General features: G+C 37.4%; 1 protein-coding gene across 4 annotated transcripts in view; it reads right to left on the bottom strand.

Annotated features, from left to right (window-relative positions):
• The window catches only part of PARD3B (par-3 family cell polarity regulator beta), a 644,857-nt gene that overhangs the window by 541,176 nt on the left and 82,762 nt on the right, over positions 1-20,919 (bottom strand). The gene's annotated exons all lie outside the window — the stretch shown is intronic.

Below are 20,919 nucleotides of genomic sequence, written 5' to 3'. Positions count from 1 at the left end.
TATTAGTTCCATTCATAGTTGTTGTAGAAAATATTTAAACTGGATAAATTTTGGAAGATACAGTATGTGAACAGAATTGAGTAAGAATTCTATTGTAATCCACCAGGAATTAAACGTCTACTTTTAAAGTGCTATCAAACTTTTCCAGGTAAATAAGCAAAGAAATAGAGTATCATCTGATACAGAATATTTTTTCAGAGCTGTACTACATTTAAAAAAAAAAATAAACCAAAACACACATCATACAAGCATGCTCTATGTTATTTATTTGGACACTTATCTAAATTCTGTCTCTTTGAAACTGTGCAAGTGTAGCAATAAAATAAAGCCAAAGTAAGTACAAATTAAGAATTTGGAAGAGCAGATTAAAATCTAATTGTGTAAAAACTGCTTTTTCTACTCAATTAAATGAAGACATCTCACAGACCAGTTGCAAATGCCTTGTTCTTCCCAAATTTCTCCTCTACACAAAAAGGTCTTAGCATAGGCAGAGACTCACTAACATGGGTTTATCAATACCAATGTAAATCAAATAAAAGCAGTCCTCACACATGCAAAAATTATGCTGTTAACTAACATAAAATTTGTATTTTCAACATGAGGAAATAAATTTAGCATATCCAGTGCTTTATTACTTCCCTTACTAAGCAAAATTCAAATTCCAGGTCTGTTTTGTCTGAAATGTTTTCCTTCAGCATGCCACTGAAAAATATAGTGCACTATTTCTTCTGATTAATTACTAAGAGGCATTCATAAAGCGGGCTCCTTGGTACAGTGTACTGACATCTGAAGTTAAAATTTGCTATTGATTATTTTCTGCTCAAACTGATACATTTTAAAGATAATTAATTGTTGGCCTTCTAAGATTAGAAACATAAAAGAACACTAATCAAGAAATTAACAATTTTGGGGAGTAGGAGCTGGTGAAGTCCACAACAAATGAGTGTTCTGCAGCAGCTAACTCTAGGATCATGTTGACAAAATCAGCAGTGTCAGTGCACACTGAAGTGGTCACTATTTGTAGCAGTAAAACCTTCACTTAAAAGACAGCCACAGCACTATTGCCACATTTGTGTAAGCACAGAGTTGAGGAGCCAACAAATCTGGTTCTAAACTCTGTGATGATGGAGCAGGGAAGGAGCAATACTAGAAATCAAGATCAGATTGAGAAGTGTGGAGTGAAGTTGGAGAAGGTGACAGAACCATGGCTCGGCCTCTGTTCTTAAAGACAAGGAAACTGTTGGCCACAATTATACAACCATGGGGCTGAAAAAGCTGAACCTCAGGAATGCTGCAAAACAGGGAGCTGAAGGCAAGGGAGGGCGCTGAAGGGAAGATTCGACTGTGTCTACACTGCCACTTTCAACGTTTAAACTTTTTTTCACATCCCTGAACAACAAAAGTTTTAGTGCTGAAAAGTGCCAGTATAGACAGCGCAAAGTTACCACCACTCATTTGGGGTGGTTTTTTTTTTGTTTTTTTTTTTTTTTTTTTTTAAATTGCCAGGAGAGGTCTCCCCTGGTGATAGAGCATGACTACAGCAGCCACACTGTAATGTGGGCAGTGAAGACATACCCAAAGAGAGGAGAGATTTAATGATAAAAAACTCAAGATAGACAAAAGGAGAAGAGAGGGTGTGAGCACTGAAAGACACAGAACATTGAAGAAAACTGGAATAAGGAAAAGAAAGAAAAGGGAGAGGAAAAGAACCCACCTTCCAAATATATTCCCCTTGCTCTAAGAATTGGACATTTTACCATTTTCAATCCTCAACTGCGTACGCTAGTTTGGTTGAGACATTTTCAAACATTGTCTACTCCTTGCAATTCACCACGTATAGTCTACTGCATAAAGAGCTATTGATGTGGTTGAGTAAATCCACAGTTGTATGTGACGTGCCAAAATATCCAACATTTAAGATGTCCCAAGGCACCTTAGTAACTGGCTAAACTACCAGGATACACAAGTCACCCTTAAAAATTTGTCAGTGTTGCATTCGATAAGTAGTTAGTTCTCACACTTCTTAGTTTAGACTATATTTTAGCAGAGAAGTAGTTTGGGATTTACTGCCCTGTAATTTCCTATACTTACTATAGAGAACACAAAAGGAATTTTGCTTCATTAATATGCAGCAAATACTGAGATAACATTATGTATTTTTCTCAAGCCCTTAATTTAATGTGAAATCACTATACATGGACTTAGCATGTCAACTAGCTGTGATACTTGTCAGTCATGCATCAAACTCTGCAAGGAGGGTGCACAGTGATGACAGGCGAAAACTGAAGTAAAATTTATCCCTAACATCTCTAGCCCCGGGTCCTAGATCTCAGTCTTTTGAAGACAGCAGAACCAGGATACACAAGCGAGATGTTTGCTCTCCTGGATGCGGTGCTGTTCTCACATTTTTCAACAGATACAGAATATTTCAACAAACAACGTTTATGTACACATTTTTAAATTTCTACAGAAAAACTCCTATCGTGTGTGCGTATTACGTATGCATGTTAAAGATGGAGAAAGAGGCCCTGGAGTGTTAAGTGACGTGCATGAAAACGGAGCATTTCTTCACAGTTAGTTACATACAGGACTAAGTGACCTGGGTGCTAATCCTAGGTATGATGCTCACATGTTGCATGGCCTTGGACAAGTCAAACCTCGTTGAGAATCACTTTTCCCCCTCATATGCAAATCAGGAGTGATAAAATTTACTACCTCACAGAAAGGCTGGAAGTCAATTACAACTTCATAAAGCATTTTGTGATATTTGATGAAAGTTAATACAGAAGTACAAAATACAATGGCCATCCAAGAAAGGCAAAACCACATACATAATTCAGTCCCTTTCTCTCTCCCACCATGCTTTAAAAAAAAAGATTAAAAAAAATTATACCATTCCTCACTAAGACCAACTAAATAAACAAATTACTAGTTACATGACCCATCACTGACAGTTTTTCACATCTTTGTGGCAGATTAAGACATACAGCTCTCTGTAAAAGGATAGTTTCTTTGTACGATGGGGGAAAACATTTGAAGAGTTCAATTTTACAAAACTTCATTTAGTCTTCCACTTATTTTTTCTCTCTCTCTCTCTCTCTCTCACACACACACACACCCTCCATCACCTAAAACATACTTTCCTCTTATTTCAAACAGCTGTCAGTTAATTAGCAGTGCAACACTGCAAACGCGAAAACTGCCATGTTTAAATTATGCTGTAATTTTCTTAAAGTTTAAAAAACTGAGTTATTCAAATTGATGTCTATTTTAAAATGCAGCAAAATCACTCGTGTAACAGTTTGAAAAGTGTTCCAGTCTTCGTTTTCTTGACCTTTCCCAGGTTTTACAAATGGATTATAACTCCCTGTATATATTTGCACACTAAATACTTAACTTAAAATCAAAAATAGTTATAGTCTCAGTACATGAACGGATACATTCTCCTTCCTTAATTACACTCTCAAATTGCCAAGTTATAAAGGAGAAGATTTAAATGTACCTCAGACTTCATATTAACTGTTGGCCAGTCATTACTGACTTGCTTATTAACATATGTGAAAGATATTTTGTTTTGAGTGAGTCCATAGAAGTGGTGCTCCTGGACTATGGTGGACAGACTGGTATATGTGGGCTGTGACAATACATTACACATATAAACAGTTTAATTACAATGTACTGTAATTAAACTGGTGATGGAAAGAGTTAGGTTAAGTGATAATTGTTTTAAAATGTATTGGATTGATGGAATTCTTAAAGTAAATATTATAAAACAAGACGTGTTAGGCCTTAAAACTAACTCATTTAACATTTATTGAAATAAATACTAACAAGCACTCATACTACACTAGCTTGAGACATTTCCATAGGCCTCAATGTGACTAGACTTAGTTTATCAGAACTCCTAAAGAAAAGTTTAATGTTTTAAATATTTGCGTATAACCAGCGATGTGCTAGGCACTTAACTTAGTCCATATCTCTGGCTGTAAACGTGGAAACTAACCAAAAAGGGAATAATAAATTCCACAAAAAAAACGAAAAAAAAAAAAACATTTTTATAGGCACTTTATTTTAACATGCCAATGGGAATGGATGACACCGATTAGCCAATACAGTTTTAAATATTCTTTTCAATTACTAAAACGGAATTCAGACATTGTAGTTGTACACTGATATAGGGGTTTTTACATTCACTTTCTCCTTTTTATTTTTCAAATCTCTTAATCACCAGACTCAACTAGTACAGATGCATCACAAATACCAAGCACTTATATGACTTTTTGTGCGTAATACAAATCTACACAATTATACTTTGTTTAACAATAATAAACTATTTGGGGGACTAATGTAATTTCAAAGACAATGTATCTGGCAACCAAAAAATTGAGTTTAGTAATTTAGTTGTTAAAAAGCTCTTCATTAGCACACCAGTATCTTGTAACTGTGTTTAAAGTGCTGCATTCACCTGAGGGAATGTGTGTGTGTGTGTCTATATATATATATATATATATATATATATATATATAAATAAAATAAAAACCTACTAATGTTAACATTCTTAATAAGGTGAAAAGATATTTTGGAATATTCCAAAGTATATTTGGAAAAGATAATATTGGAATATACACCAAAGTCAAAAAACCTGACTGCATCCATATCGTAATCTATACATTGAGGATTAAATAATTGTAATAGTGCTCTGAAGGTGTAAAAAAATATAATAACTGCTAAGTATTATAATTGTGTGGGAAAGATCTTCTCTTGGGAAGATAGTGTAGGAAAAAAAATGGGCACATACCAAGAATATCTTATTTAAAGTTAATGAACAAAAGAAAAGGCTTTGAAAGAATAATAAATTATGGTTAGGTTACATGGAATAGGGTGACACAAAAACCATGCCCTTCTGAAAATTAGTGGACCACTACAAGGAGGGATGCCTATGTCCCAAATAAAGATAGCAAAGAATTATTAGAGGCATTTGTTAGTTTTCCATAGTGAAATATTTTTATTTTACCCTCCTCCTCCTCCTGAACATTCAAAACAGATTGGAAATCAAATCAATAGTTCATTATCTTTAATAAATATTTTCGTTTTCTCTATAGTAGAATGTAGTAAAAAATTTCTACATTCCAGAGAATGGATACTTATTTTACACTATTTCAAATTGTACTGTATAAGAGGTTTACCAACTGATTATGACTTGGTAATTTTAACAAAGCATTCTCATAATACAATCAAGTCAATGTTCAGAATTTCTTCTTGCTTCAATTTAAAAAAAAAAAAAAAAAGAAAAGCATAGAGCACACTGGGGAAAATTCCAAGTATTATAATTCACAGTAGCACCTACTGTTTAAATTCCTAAGATTTCACTGTACTGCAAATAATATTTCATATTCTATTTTTGTGATATTTTCAATAACGTTACCATTTATAACTAGACCAGATGTAAAGTTTGTTTATATTCTCAGCCATCCTCCACTGAGCAGCCACTGTTACTAATCAAATGGCTTGTAAACCAGGAACAGTGGGAAGTGTTTATTCACATGTTATATGGACAGTTGGGGCAGTTAAAAAAAAAACTGAATTCCATTTGGGAAAAAAAAGAGAAAATAGAAGAAGGATTTGTTTGAAATTTTCAAGAGATCGTTATCACAGCAGACATCTAGAGCCATAATATTGCACAAATATGGGAGCGGATGGGGGAAAGATACTGGTTTCAAACTCACATGAACTTTCCTCATTCTGGGATTCTCTTGCTTTTTAGATGCTCAGATATTAGTTATGATCAAACAGGCAAGATGATTTTCAGAATCTGATTGTTTTCTTTCCAGCCAGATCCTACAGTCTCTACCCCCAGGTATCTCTTATATTTTTAATAGGTTTTACCTTGTAATATTGTGGAATCATTTCTACTCCCATCAGTTGTTTTTAAGTAAGAATGCCAGGGTTCTAGATGGTTTGACTTCAGGCGCAAATTTTTTGTACATGGCCAACTGTTCAGTTTCCTAAACTCTGCAGTGGAATGGCTCATTAGTTTTCGGTGAGCCCCTTTATGCTATACCAGACAAGAGTATAAAACTTCCTTCTTTCCAGCCATAGAGACATGAACTTTTTTTGCAATATCACTGCCCCCTGTAGAGAAGGGTTTGCTGGCTAACAGGTTCCACTTAGAGTTTTTATTGCTGCTTCACCTATCAGAAAATCTCATAGCAGACTGTAACAAACCTGACTAGAAAGTAGGTTGATGGAATCCGGAAGTGGGGAGAAGTGTGGGGGGTGGGGGGGGTGGGATTAAGCCAACATTTGGAGCTTGGATACTGTGGTGAGAGTCAGCAGTATAAAACCTTTAGGTGGATATCTGGTGTGGTGCAGAATGACTCACAGAAACCTCATTTACAAGTAATAATGACTCTTCTCTACCATTTTCCTTGCCAGCTCTGACAGTGGGACTCCTCAAGCAATACAAAAAGAATTACAGGTGAGGTCACCACAAAATGGCATCCTGGGATACCTGCCATCCAAACATTGCAGCCAAGGACGCTGCCACATCCAAAATCTAACATCACACAAAGTTATTGATCTAGGCACACATTTCTACTTAGCAGTACCCTGACAGAATCTGCCCTAGTCTCTAAAGGGGAATGCTGACCGCATTTAGCCACGTTATCTTATTATTGTCTGATTCAATTATATTCTTGCTTGGGTCCCATGGGGAAAATGAGTAGGTGACCTAACTTCTTAGCAACTAAACTGAATCGGAGATAGACACATGTCCACTTCCAAGACCACCTTTGAATCAGAACATAACAGGTTAAAGTGAGGGCCCCTCCTTTAGAGATTAAGGCAGATTCTATCAGCATATTGCTGTGTAGATATTTGTGTTTCTAACCACTAGTCAATGTAATCGCCTCTCCTGGTCATTGTTCAAATACAGACATCCATAGATGTTAAGGGATAGGAGGAAAGGGGAGTGGTTAAGTAAAGCAATAAGCAGAGCATATATAACCAGCATTTGATGTCTCAGACAAGCTCCCTTAAGAGCAGAATTTAAAAAAGTAGGGTTGGAGGGGAAGAATACATTTAATCTTGCTGTTTTCCATTCTACATCATAAAATATGTGCAAGCTCAATTCCCCATTCCCACCCCTTTGCAGGTCACCTTTTCAATAATAAAATATGTCTACTAAAACTGACATTAAAATATTTGAAATTAAGCCTTTACTCCTCTTGTCAGAGGTACTATAAAGAGAGGGCATTAATCTTGAAATAGAGGAAATGTCTACACTTAAAATGCCACAGCAGCTGTGACGGGGTCCCAAGGTGCAACCTAGACTGTGGGACCACAGAGACTTCCAAAATCTACAAGCCTGGGGTATCCTCCACACTGATGTCAGGCTAGAAGCCTCTGATGGGCACTGCACTTTGACATCCACAGGCAGGGACACGCCCAATTGTTACATGAATGATCTCCCAGCCCAGCCACTCATGAACCATCAATAGGGAGACTCCAGCGAATTCCTTGCACCCCAGAACCGTACCGTCTTACACTGGTCAGAAGCCTGGCCAGTGTAAGTTCATTAGCTAGCTCGCCACTCTGACAAAAGTATATTGGACTCTTGTTAACCTGAGCTGACATTTTCCAAGCACTTCAACCAAAACACACTGGTTTATTAAACTACAAATAGATAGATTTTAAGTGATTATAAGTAGCAAGCACAAAATACCAAAGTTGGTTACTTAACAAATAAACATAAATTTACAGTCTACGTTTTATAAACTAGGATATAAGCAGGATTTGAATCAAGCAGTGACTCATCCTGACAGATGGTACAAGTAGGTTACAGTTCCTCAATACACAGGCTGGAACTACTTTCCAGCCTGGTACCATCATTCCCTAGTTCAAAATCTTTGTCCTCCAGATGTTCTTGCAGGTGCTGAGTTGGGGGATGATAGAGGTCAAGTGATGATGTCTCTCTCTCCCCAATATTTTCTTTCAGCTTGCTGAAAAGATATTTACTGGGATGTACGTTAGTCCACCCCCATGGCGCACATACCTCCTCCGAGAAGTCTCGAGGATAGTGGACTGTGTATTGATGAGCCATTAACACCATCTGGCTATTGGTGGCTACTTCTTTGTTGGAACTGAAAGGCTAGTTGTGGGTGTAAACAAAATATTTCAGTAACACAGAGCAATACTTCATAACTTAAAATACAATGATAGTACATACAATCCAATAGATTATTAATGTTCAACAGATCAAGACTTTTAAAAAGATACCTCACAAGATACATATCAGAATATAACCTGGGTGGATATGGGGGTTCCAGGGTGCTACTTTGAGGTATATAATGTCACAGCAGAACAGACAAACTGATCCTGGTATGCTGTTGTAATGCTTCAATGTAGACACTACCTATACTGACAGGACGGGTTATCCTTCTGTCTTATTTCAGTGTATCCCAAGTAAAAGTTTCACTAGATAGAGAGAGGATGGAAGTGATCTAGAAATTTTAAAAAAATAAAATAAAAAAAAAATCAATCCATGGTGCTACTGAACCAAAAATCGAAGTGCCAAATTCTGTCCTTAAACACAAGCAACTCTAATAGATTCCAGTGGAAATGGCATGTGGATAATTGAAGACCAAAGTCTTCCCTTCTGTAATTATTGGCCAATATATTAGCAATATAGCGGACCAGATCCTCATTTGGTATACATTGGCACAGTTCTGCTAATGTCCACAGAGCAAGGCCAAACTACACCAGACAAGGACCTGGCCTAACTGGTAACAGACTCAAGGCCACCAGATATCATAGAAACAACTCCGATGTAGACTTTTGACACTAAATATCCTGCTGCATCAGGGTCAAATATGTGCCAAATTTCAGGCATATGAGTAATCCCATTTAAATCAATCAATCTGCTTAAACTCCTTGCTGAAAAGGGACTAAAAGTTCCCATTTGTAACAAGACTGTTTGATTAAAAGTTCTTTGGCCAACATGTAATAGTGACACCTTCTTACATTATAAAAACTGGTCAAGTATTTGAAATTATCCACAAGTTATATTGCATGCTTCAGTACTAGCTCATTAAGAAAAAGTGAGATTGTTCCTACTATTGTTAAGGAACATGGTACAAAGCTAACATATCAGATAAAAAATATTCCAAGTGATATCTTTTAAGAACACAAAATATAAAGGAGAGAGAAGGTACCCATTTTAAGCCACTGTCTGAAGTGATAAATAATCCCTTTATAATGCTCACCTTCTAGTAGGGAAACCATGAGATTGATGGTGTTACCTTCAACCCTAAGAAACCACTGTGAATAAGACTATGTCAACTATATTACTGGAGTAAAGCTCTCATTATGAAAGTATTGGTTTAAGAACATAAGAACAGCCATACTGCGTCAGACCAAAGGTCCACCTAATCCAGTATCCCATCTTCTGACAGTGGCCAATGCCAGGTGCCTCAGAGGGAATGAACAGAACAGATAATCATCAAGTGACCCATCCCGTGTCACTCAGTCTCAACTTCTGGCAAACAGAGGTTAGGTACACCATCCCTGCCCATCCTGGCTAATAGCTGGATATATCCTCCAGGAATTTATCTAGTTCTTTTTTGAACCCTGCTATATCCTTGGCCTTCACAACATCCTCTGTCAAGGACTTCCACAGGTTAACTGTGCGTTGTGTGAAAAAATACTTCCTTTTGTTTGTTTTAAACCTGCTGCCTATTAATTTCATTTGGTGGCCCCTAGTTCTGGTGTTTATGAGGAGTAACTAATACTTCCTTATTTACTTTCTCTACACCAGTCATGATTTTATAGACCTCTATCATATCCCCACTTAGTCGTCTCTTTTCCAAGCTGAAAAGCCCCAGTCTTATAAACCGCTTCTCATACAGAAGCCATTCGATACCCCTAATCATTTTTGTTGCCCTTTTCTGAACCTTTTCCAATTCCAGTACATCTTTTTTGAGATGGTATGACCCTATCTGCAGGCAGTATTTTAGATGTGGGCATACTGTGGATTTATATAGAAGCAATATGATATTTTCTGTCTTATTATCTATTCCTTTTTTAAGGATTCCCAACATTGTTAGCTTTTTTGACTGCTGCGGCACATTGAGTGGATGTTTTCAAAGAACTATCCATAATGACTCCAAGATCTCTTTCTTGAGTGGTAACAGCTACTTTAGACCCCCATCATTTTATATATATATAGTTGGGATTATGTTTTCCCATGTGCACTACTTTGCATTTATCAACACTGAATTTCATCTGCCACTTGGTTGACCAGTCACCCAGTTTTGTGAGATCCTTTTGTAGTTTTTGCAGTCTGCTTGGGACTTAACTATCTTGAGTAGTTTTGTATCATCTACAAATTTTGCTATCTCACTGTTTACCCATTTTTCCAGATCATTTATGAATAGGTTGAATAGGACTGGTCCCAGCACATATCCTGGAGGACACCAATATTAACCACTCTCCTTTATGAAAACTACCCTTTGTTTCCTATCTTTTAACTATTTAGCAATCCACAAGAGTACCTTCCCCCTCTTATCCCATGACAGCTTTCTTTGCCAAAGGCTTTCTGAAAATCTAAGTACACTATATCCACTGGATCCCCCTTGTCCACATGCTTGTTGACCACCACAAAAGATTTCTAGCAGATTGGTGAGGCATGATTTCCCTTTACAAAAACCATGTTGACTCTTCCCCTACAAATTATGTTCATCTATGTGTCTGACAATTTTGTTCTTTACTATAGTTTCAACCAGTTTGCCCAGTATTATCTTATATTACAAGAAAGACTTAAGTTTTAAGATTTTTTTTTAAACAACTCAGGTTTGATATGTAAAGGCACTGGCTAACCTTCTATACCATATGAAGAGAGATTCCAACTGCTCTCAAGCACAATTTTTTAAAAAGTACCAAAGATAAATACTTATGAAAATCAAAAGTAAATATTTTATGTTTTCCTCTGCTTACTGATAAAACACAGTGGCATAAATGTGCTATACCAATAGGATAATTTGCATGATATATGGCAGTTTGTCACTAGCATTGCTCACAATATGCTGCATTCGGTGATAAAACTAGTTTGAGTAAATCATACTGCAGAGATCAGGACCAGGACCAAACAATTTAATATTTTTTGACTGGAAAGCTCCCCTTTTTGTCCCCCCCCCATAACATTCATCAAGTCTTCAATAGTATAAGTTCTTCAACTAATAAATATCTGTTTAAACTAAACAAAAAACTTGGTCACAAGATAGCTCAACTTTGTACCATTGGTAAATACATAATGCTACACAGCTGAGAAAATAGCATTAAAGCTACAGTACGTTCCTGGGGCAGAGGTACGGGCAATGGTGGCAAAAGATCTATACACTGTGTCCAAATAATAATCACTCTTACCAAAATAAAAATTATACCAAGATAAGTGATCTAAGATGAAAACCTTAGCCGAGAAAGGTACCTTCTATATTACTTGTGTCAATCAAAACAAAACAGATTTTGAGAATTAAGTTGTAGGGTGTCTAGGATAAGAAAGGTAAAACAGAAGCATGGCACTCATCAAAAAAAAAAAAGGATTGCTTAGATCTATTCACTACTATCGCAATGACTGTAATCAGTTTTGAAAGACCGAACTACATAAATTTACATAAGGGTTACGAGTAAAATCAAAAGGCAATTTTAATTTCATATAGATCTGATATCTTGAAACTCAGTGTCCTTTTTATGGTGATCAAAACTGCTCACATACTGTATTTTCTACCTATTCCAACAGGTTAACTTAAATTTCATAAAAGGCACAGCAATATATCTTAAGACACCTGGTCCCTGCTGCCTCATTGTTTGTTGATCCAATCATCATAATGCTGTATTAGGTACAGGGACTTCCTGGCCATACAAGCCTTTCCTTACTTACAGTGGTTGCCATGGAATAATATTAGATGGAATATTAGAAAAATGGAAATTCTGGAAACATTCTTTAAAGGCTGAATGTAAATTCAAAAAAAAAAAAAAAGAAATACGTACCAATCTAAAGAACACTTTCAAAAAGTTAATATGAAATACACTTGCATCAAACAAAAGACTCCATAGATTTTAAACATATAAAACACTGAGATCAGGAAAATCTCAGGCCTGTGAAATACCGTTTTTTGATTCCTTGACAATCACTAATCACTGTGTAGTCCCAAGATGCCAAGCAGTCATAACTTTAAAGAAGGGCTGCCAAAGACCTACTAACCCCACCAGTTTCTTAAAGTTTGTTCAGGATTGTACACAGTTTCTGTAACATTCAACTTTTATCCAGTTTATGCATCAAAATAAAAAGTTCCACTACCAGCCTTACTTTTTTAATAAAGTTCTATGTGTAAAATAAACCACTTTTCATTCCTATAAATAAATACATAAAATAAATAAATAAATAAATAAAATAAAAAAAGCACCTGGGATCTCAAATCAGTAGCCAATGAGGACAATTGCTTCTGCAAAAGATGATCAAGTCTTCACTTTCTGTAATAAAATGTCTTCCAAGAAAGTGAGTATCAACTGGATTGCACCAATGGTCTACCTGAAAGAGCTTTATTATCCACTTGAAAGGTCTAAATAATGTACTAGAAAAAAATAGTAATTAGTGTTTTAAAAGAAAAATAAGTAATGTAACCTATTGAAATAGTTTTATGTAGAAAAGAGCTTTAGTTCAGCAGGTAATTTCCTCTTTCATGTCCCTTTTTATGCGAGCCATCTCATTTTATAATACTGATTCTTTTATTTTATCAACACAAGCAAAAAACCATTTTCTAACAAAGCAGCATGAAGTCAAGTAAGGAACAATAGGAAAAATTATTTGTGTTTGTAAAGCTAACGCATGAAAGTTAGCTGGCTTTACTTCAGTGCTCTTTTGGAGAAGAAGAAACTGTATAAAATGGCACCTTTCTTCTCAACTGAATCCATCTGTGCATTTACAAATCATATCTCCCGACTCTGAATAAAATAAACTTTGCTATTTTGTCTTAAGTTCGACTGTAAACTCTTTGGGGCAGTAACAGCACCAGCACAATGAAGCTTCAAAACCTAGTTGGGGCTTTTAGGCCCTACAATAATAAATGAAATATGTAATTTTAGTTTAGAAACTACTCTTTATTATAAATTCTCTAAAGCAGCATTTTTCTGTTCTTTGTTTTACCAACATTGGGTTCCCTTAAGCTATAAGAGTAGACACCATTTGCTATGTACATCATTAAAATACAGACTTAAGCATGGATATGAAACAAATGTAAATTCCAATTGTGTGAAGAAAGATTATATTCTAAAAAAAACACCCATAAATGACAACTCCTAATAAAATGCTAGAAGATTTGACAATAAAAACAACAACAGGAACTTGTAAAATTAGAATTTTAAAATTTAGTGAAAATTAATGCAGAGAAATGTTATCAACAGCAACAACTTTACCATATATTTGAACTACTCTGCACTGCTCACAAGTTAAAGTCTTGTGAATCATAGAATCATAGAATATCAGGGTTGGAAGGGACCCCAGAAGGTCATCTAGTCCAACCCCCTGCTCAAAGCAGGACCAAGTCCCAGTTAAATCATCCTAGCCAGGGCTTTGTCAAGCCTGACCTTAAAAACCTCTAAGGAAGGAGATTCTACCACCTCCCTAGGTAACGCATTCCAGTGTTTCACCACCCTCTTAGTGAAAAAGTTTTTCCTAATATCCAATCTAAACCTCCCCCATTGCAACTTGAGACCATTACTCCTCGTTCTGTCATCTGCTACCATTGAGAACAGTCTAGAGCCATCCTCTTTGAAACCCCCTTTCAGGTAGTTGAAAGCAGCTATCAAATCCCCCCTCATTCTTCTCTTCTGCAGACTAAACAATCCCAGCTCCCTCAGCCTCTCCTCATAAGTCATGTGCTCTAGACCCCTAATCATTTTTGTTGCCCTTCGCTGTACTCTTTCCAATTTATCCACATCCTTCTTGTAGTGTGGGGCCCAAAACTGGACACAGTACTCCAGATGAGGCCTCACCAGTGTCGAATAGAGGGGAACGATCACGTCCCTCGATCTGCTCGCTATGCCCCTACTTATACATCCCAAAATGCCATTGGCCTTCTTGGCAACAAGGGCACACTGCTGACTCATATCCAGCTTCTCGTCCACTGTCACCCCTAGGTCCTTTTCCGCAGAACTGCTGCCGAGCCATTCGGTCCCTAGTCTGTAGCGGTGCATTGGATTCTTCCATCCTAAGTGCAGGACCCTGCACTTATCCTTATTGAACCTCATTAGATTTCTTTTGGCCCAATCCTCCAATTTGTCTAGGTCCTTCTGTATCCTATCCCTCCCCTCCAGCGTATCTACCACTCCTCCCAGTTTAGTATCATCCGCAAATTTGCTGAGAGTGCAATCCACACCATCCTCCAGATCATTTATGAAGATATTGAACAAAACGGGCCCCAGGACCGACCCCTGGGGCACTCCACTTGACACCGGCTGCCAACTAGACATGGAATGACTGTAAAAGGTTCGTAGATTCACTGATTTTAGGATTACGGAGGTCCCTTCTGGCCTTAACACAGCCATAGGACTATCCTGTATTAATTTCTGCTTCAAGTCCAACAAGCTGTGCCTGAACTTGCACGTCTTGTGTGCAGTGTAGTTGTAGCTATGTCAGCCCCAGATTATTAGAGAGACAAGGTGCGGGAGGTACTCTCTTTTATTGGACAAGCTTCAGGACTGGGGACCCCAAACCTGAAGAAGAGCTCTGCGTGTCTCTCTCACCCACATAAGCTGGTCCAATAAAAGACCGTACCTCCCGCACCTCGTCTCTCTGAACTAGCAGGTCTTTTAGAAAAATATCCACTCTTGATTAAAAACTTTCCATTAATGGAGAATCCACCACAGTCCTTGGTAGGTTGTTCCATTGATTAATTACCTTCATAGTTAAAAATGTGTACCTTGTTTCTATTCTGAATTTGTCTAGCTTCAACTTTCAGACACTGGATCTTGTTGTCTTAGTCTGATAGCTTGAATAGCCCTCTCAAATTTCTGTTCCCCAAGTAGATACTTTAATTGTTCATGTTGAATATGGTATATTTGTTACAAACAAGTATACATATATATAGTGATGTTATGCATTAGCTACCCAACTGCTGCAACAGAAGTTGATTGGCACACCATGTTGCATCTTCCACCCTTTAATCCCCCTCGCCTCGCCCCCCCCCCCACACACACACACAAACCAGAAAAGGCAGCCTACTCCACTGCCAAACTGCTAATACATGTGATGGAACAAATTTAACACCACCACATTTTAAAAAACACGCTTCTTGTCTGACACATGGAGCATGCTCCATTGAAGTCTCTTTTCCTCTCTCTGATCTTCCTAGAGTGTCACTGTCTCCTACCTACACCCGTTATAAGAGACTTTTCAAACTTTTTGCCCTAACTTTTCCCTTGGGACAGAAAATCAAAACCATGGGTGGTGAGGAAGGCATCCAGGTGTCTTCCACCTTGGGGCTTGTCCATCCTTACAACACTGCAGTGGTACAGCTGCCCCAGTTGTGCTGCACCACTGTAGCACTTAGTGAAGATGCTACCTATGCCAACAGGAGAAGTCTTCCTATCGACGTAGTGCTGACTACACGGGAAGTTGGGCTGATATAATTGCGTTGCCCAATGGTGAGGATTTTCCACACCCGAGTGATGTAGTTATACTGACATAAGTTTGTAGTTTAGACAAAGGTTCCACTGAACAACCTGGAGATAGTCTCCAAGCCTAGCACTCCTCCAGATGGCAGCAACAGGATAGCAGCTCAGAAATAGCTCTTTTCCCCGCTCCAGCAATGGCCTACTACAATCTGCCAGCTCACCTTTATCCACATTCCCTGCAGACTTTACTCAGGCAGCCGTTCCGTTTAGAATTCTACTTTGAATGTACATTCCAATACCACCACCTCCCAAACCAAACAAGTAATTGAAAGGCTTCTGCTACCAGGAAAAGTGCCCAGACCATCAATCCAGCCAGACAGCTACTGTGGCAGGTTGTTTCTGTCCCTAGTACAGACCCCCACACCTTCCATTCAGGCCAAGGATTTTCCCCTCACCTAGCCCATGGCCTCTTCAGACCCTTCAACATTTCCCCTTCCTCTCTTCCCATGTAGCCTCAGGCCCCGTAGTCTCAACATTTAATCTCTAGGCTCTGGTCTCCCTCCTCCCATCCACTCCTCCTTTTAAAATTTGAGAGAATTATATTTATCTTTTCATCTGAGATGCAGAAAATAACTGCAATCAGGCTCCCCCGAGCCCTATTTGCCAGATACAGGTCCCATCCCAATCAAGGAAAACCCTCTACCTCCCCTCCTATGAATCAGCCCTTCCACCCCAACCCCCCCAACCCAGGTAACAGCACTCAGTGCCACAGTGTCACCCATTCTGGCTGCCTGCTGAAAACATTCCTGGGAGGATCACAAGCCATTGAGAACTACTTTGAAACAGTCCTTGGCCAAGTGAGGGAGGCTCCATATGAGGGGAGGGGCATCTGCAGTGCCCCAGATGCAGTTCAGCCCTGGTCCAACAGGAGCACAGGGAAGGAGGCTAGAGCATGCTTGTGCTTTGGCTCCTGCCAGGCTGATCAAGGTGAGAGTTCTAGCCTGGAATCAATCTTTCTGACATACGCCAACACTCGGGGAAAGTGAAGCTTTGTACAGAGACACAGACATAAGTGTTGATATTAGATTCCACAGAGTAAGACACAGGTGTGTGGTAATACGAAGCCACCTTACAGTGAGTAAATGAGAACATCCATAGTTACACAGTATATCAGTTAAAAAAACTGAAGGGATTAAAAAAACGTGATAAAATAGATTTTTTTTAAAAAAAAATAAAAAAACAAACAAACCACACACCTTCCTCTGAAGCATCAGGGACTGGCTGTTGTCAGAGAGACGATAACAGACTAAATCAACCAACCAGTGGTCTGATGCAGCAATTCCTATATTCCTATCACAGCTGTTCCACTCATCATCTTGTTTACAGGGTCTATTATTTTGCCTTGGCTGCAACCTCTACCTTTTTGGATAGCATCTTGATTATCTGAATTTTGTCTGAGAGGGGAATAATAGCTTCCTCTAAACCAGATTCTAATTCAACTGTCTGAAGGGGATAGCTTTTTTATTTAAAAAAAAATGAATCAGAGTGTGCTAGCTATACTACATTGAGATTACACCCCAAGTAAAGAGCTACATCAGAGAAACAAAACAGAAAAGATAGGAACAGGCCTAATCAAGGTTTCTGGAATTGTAATGCATGTGTTATGCTATTATCATGCCACGGAGTTATGAATGTTTTAACCTTTTTGATTTTGTTTTGCAGCTGAAGTGTTTTATTCCTGGATATCAGATTACTTGTATGAAGAGAGATATAACATTTTAAATGTAATAGAGATTTTTATTTCACTTTTTATAGATAATTAGTTGAACTTTGACAAGAGAAAAGAAGCATTAAACTCTGGTCCTCAAAACAGAAATTATGTTCGTTTGTTAATGGGAAACTATAGCCATATTGTGGAGCTACTGTTGCAGTTGTATAACAAGTGGGGGGAGCAGAAGGGAATCAAAATGGAGAAAGACCTGAATTTTCAAATGATCTCAAGTTAATTTTTTCCCCTAATGCCTTTTTAGCAGAAAGTTAAAAATTAAAATGCGAAATAAAGTGTTTATACTGCAAAAAAGTCATGTGTTGAAAGTATAAGCTACACAACAAGAAAGTTTAGGGTACAAGCTTAGTCACTTAATTGATCGAGTGCTGTCAACAGTGGCAATACCAATATTTTTTGTTCCTCAACAGTGGCAACGGTAAGAAAACAGCATCTGCTTCAGAAAACATGTGAAGTGAAACACAGTTAAAATCAAGACTTCAGCACAACTTTCTAGAAATGGAGGATTGAAAGGAAAACCAGTCCAGCAAACTAAAAGTTTCAGTTCAAGAAAAAAAACAACTTTTTTTAATATGCAGCAGAATTCGCACAAAGTTAACCACTTCAACCAAGGCAAAAAGATTTACATTAAAATTAAGGCCCTGTCTTTTACAACAGAAAAGCAAGGAAAAAAAGGCTGAGGCTTTCTAGCCATTTTTGACTCATCCACTGTGCCTGAATACTGTAATTCAGTGTCTAGCACAAAGATCACACCACACAAAAACAATTTAAAAAGTATAGGTTAACTATGAATTACCTTATTTTTGTGTAAACCAGATCTTTCAGCTTATTCTCATTAAGGCTACACTGTATATAAGTGTTCTTTATCTTCTGCAATATGCCTTTATGGATTGTTAAGAATCTAATTTTCAGCACATTTCAGCTATTAAAAGCAACACAATTTATGTTGTCTTGCATATTTTGAAAAAACAAACAAACAAGGCTCATAATTCAATTTAGGATTTGAAGAGTGAAACCAATGCAAAACTATGATCTCAACAAGCTATAGCTGTTCAATCTCATAGTATACTGCAGGCCAAAAAAAATTTTTTTTTTGCCATAGTGCAAATTAATCAATCATTTAACAAATTTAATAGTATCAGAGAGAGCCATGGTGGGAGGGGAGAGCAAGAGCTATAGACAACCACTTGCTTTCTTCTGTACATTTTGAATATGTAGACAGCATAAAATACTAATATTCTAGTTAATAAACTATTTTGCTTCAATCAGTAAGTTTAATATTTAATTTCTAATTTTGTATTTCCATTTGCAACTCAAACTACTGTGTGAAATAAATAAGACACTTTGAGGAATATCCCAGGCTTTACCTACATTGGTCTCTTAACCATTAGCGAATACTAACATTGAAAGAGTTTGTTATAAAAGGGAACAAGAAAAAACCTGTTGCAGGAAACTGGAGTTAGAGGATGAGGAGAAATTACATCTCCACTGCAGGAGAAAGGGTTTCTAAACTCACAATGGATAAGCATGACTAGCATCCCCTGCCTTTCCACAGCTCAAGAGGCAATAGTGTCCTCAGCTGTCCCTTCTGCACAGTGGCCAAGCCTTCTGCCTTGGCTGGAACCACAGTGTCAACAGGTCTCTTCCCATGTCTCCACAACTTCCTATCTCTATCCCATTCCCAAGAGGGCTATGGAACTTTCTTCATGGAATTCCACCAGGTTAGGAGGAATGTACATGGTGAGAGAACTGCGCACTCTGCTCCAAATGCTTTTCACTGGGCCTCTGTGGGACAATCGTCAGCTATTTAAGAGTGGAACTACTGCCCCCTCATTTGTACTCACCAATTTAAGATGAAGGGAGCAATCTGTAAGAATCAGTGTCACATAAGATATGGGACTTACTATGAAAAAGATGTAAATATTATGAGAGAGAAGCGATGCTGCCTTAATCTACTTCACAACTTGACACAGTCTAAGTCGTCTCAGCCTGAACTCAAGCACTGATGTTCTTTGCTTTCTCTCATGAAGCATCTGCCTTGTAATAATGCTTACACATGATCCCATTAGTAGTATACTTCCGTTAAAAGGAGGAAAGTCACAAAGCCAATGTCCCTAACTCTTCATGCCTGCCACAGTGTAAAAGTGTTTTGTATTCCCACTTCAAATGCCACATAAGATTCATTAGCACCATATTTGCTTACCACAAAAAGGCCTGTGGAAATTAATAGAGCAAGTGTTCTACACATTTTTAGCCATATGAATGTCAAAACTAATACAAAATAGTGTAGGCAGTGAAACAGCTGCCCAAATCACAGAATTATGTTTGAATTGCTTAAAACATAGAATACCTCCTTATATCTAATTAAGAATACTGCAGCAGTTGCTATGCCAAAGTATATTAGTCTTGTTATATTAAGTACCATTGCAAACACTTAAGCACAGACATAACTTAACACACAAGTATTCCCACTTAGATCAACCACTGAAATCCACTCCCCAAAAGAAATATACTGTAGTAGTACACATTATAAATACTCAAAATGCATACAAGAAAGAATTACGTATTTGCAAAAATGTGTGTTTTACTACTGAATTTATTTAAAAGTGAGAATTTGAAATCTAATCTTTCAAAAGTCTTTTCCCTCAGAACGAATGTATATATATTCACAAACTACACACCTATTTAAATGTTTGGAAAATACTTGCTACCAAATGTGTATGTTGTTTGACTTTAAGCATAAATGTTTACAAATGAAGTGTTATGTACCCCAGAAGCAAAATTTTAGGTTCTGTTTCTATGGTACATTACTTTTCAACTGTTCCCACTGCTGGGGCTCAACACTGTTGTGTTCACAATGCATTTTTCTCCTCCCTTCTCCTCCCCCATTTTAATACATAAATAGCTGAAAAAACAAAACTGGGAAATGCTAATAAACACTAATACATGAAGACTTTCTCAAGCTCTCTGCAGTTCTTGGTGTTCCTATCTTTAGACTGAGGGATTTTATCATGTTTTGACATTTAGAATCTTTCCAAGAATGAAATGACTCTGCCCCATAACCTTCTCCCAACTAAAAAAATAGAATAAAATAAAATAAATTTTAAAAAAGTGTGTGTGTCATCTATCAGTACTTTTTTGTTTATTTGTTTGAAAAACAAACTTAGTAAAGCATTATTTGAGGAAAATATTTTTATCTTCTCAGAGTCCATTAAGGTTTGTGTGTAATTTTAAATGGAAAGGATGCTAGATGTAAAATCCTATTCTTCACATTTAAAACAGGCAATGAAACTCCAATTATGTTAACTAATAAAATAGGCTGATATTAGATGGTTAGTGACAGTCAAAGATCCATGGTAGTCACATTTTTACCAGACATATTTACTAATCGAAGTTTTTAATTGTACAAATTGCTATTTATGAGCTTTGAAATATTTGCTGCTATTTATTCAAGATAAACGTTT

Source organism: Dermochelys coriacea, chromosome 11, assembly GCF_009764565.3.
Source record: "Dermochelys coriacea isolate rDerCor1 chromosome 11, rDerCor1.pri.v4, whole genome shotgun sequence".
In the NCBI taxonomy this organism is placed as follows: domain Eukaryota; kingdom Metazoa; phylum Chordata; order Testudines; family Dermochelyidae; genus Dermochelys; species Dermochelys coriacea.
This window is presented reverse-complemented; position numbering and strand designations above follow the sequence as displayed.